Below are 1,343 nucleotides of genomic sequence, written 5' to 3' on the forward strand. Positions count from 1 at the left end.
TGGACCTAAAATTGACCCTTGGGGCACCCCATACCTAATTTCATGTGTTCTGGAGGAACATGTATCCATACTTACAAAGAAACAACGATCTGTGAGATAAGAGCTGAACCAGTTAAAAACAGTACCAGAGAGGCCCACCAGGTTTCTGAGTCTGTTTAATAAAATGTGATGGTCTACTGTATCGAAGGCAGCACTTAGATCCAGTAGTACCAAGACTGTGAGTTTTTGTGAATCTGCATTAAACCTGATATCATTTAAAATCTTTAAAAGGGCTGTCTGTGTACTGTGGTTCATCCTAAAACCAGATTGATATTTCTCTAAAATACTGTTTCTTTTTAAGAAATCATTTACTTGGTTAAAAACCAGTTTTCTAAAATCTTGCTTAAAAACAGTAAGTTGGATACAGGTCGGTAATTATTAAAAATGTTGGGATCTAAATTACTCTTCTTCAGAAGGGGCTTCACCACTGCTGTTTTGAAGGCAGCGGGGAAGACACCTGTCTGAAGAGAGTAATTCACAATATTTAAAATCTGTTCCTCAAAGAATCCATAAAATGTCTTTAAAAGTGATGTGGGAATTGGGTCTAAAAGGCAGGTTGTGGGCTTTACTTGGGAGAAAACTTAACCAAGTGTCCTTGCATCAACCAGGACAAAACTCTTCAGTGTTTCCTCAGGTAAAAGCAATGATCCAGCTGTGTTAAAAATTACATTCCGTTGGGATAAAAGACTGGACCTGATATCATCGATTTTACTTCTGAATTGGTCTGCAAAGTCCTCGCAGAGGGCATCTGTTGATATGTTGGATGGTTTATTAAAATTGGTGCTGGTTAAAAGATCGAAGGTGGAGAAAAGAAATTTGGGGTTGTTTTTATGATCGGAAATGAGTTTTGAAAAGTGGGATATTCTTGCCTGTTTGACTGTTTTATTGTAGGATTTGAGTTGTTCGCGTAAAATTTCAAAATGAACTGTCAATTTGGTTTTTCTCCACCTCCTCTCTGCACTCCTGCATTTTCTTTTCAGTCTTTTGATGTTATCATTTCTCTACGGGGGTGTAGGTTTTGTTTTTATGGTTTTTGTTAAAAGTGGAGCCACTGAGTCAAGTGTCACTTTAATTTACTGTTGAAATTGTCCACAATAAAATCACAGGGTGCAGGTAAAACTTCAGCAGCAGTGCTCTGTAAAATCTGGATAAAATCTGCAGCCACTTCAGAAGTTAGGTAGCGTTTCCTCACCGTTCTCACCGGGGCCTCCTGATGGCTAAAACTGGTGATGTTAAAATACACACAGTAGTGGTCAGACACAGCCAGGTCAACAACAGAGGACACACCAGTGGACTGGCCATAG

The 1,343-nt window shown here is 39.0% G+C and overlaps 1 protein-coding gene across 2 annotated transcripts in view; it reads right to left on the reverse strand.

Annotated features, from left to right (window-relative positions):
* Positions 1 to 1,343, reverse strand: part of prdm6 (PR domain containing 6) — a 189,385-nt gene that overhangs the window by 102,394 nt on the left and 85,648 nt on the right. The gene's annotated exons all lie outside the window — the stretch shown is intronic.

Source organism: Epinephelus moara, chromosome 8, assembly GCF_006386435.1.
Source record: "Epinephelus moara isolate mb chromosome 8, YSFRI_EMoa_1.0, whole genome shotgun sequence".
Classification (NCBI taxonomy): Eukaryota; Metazoa; Chordata; class Actinopteri; order Perciformes; family Serranidae; genus Epinephelus; species Epinephelus moara.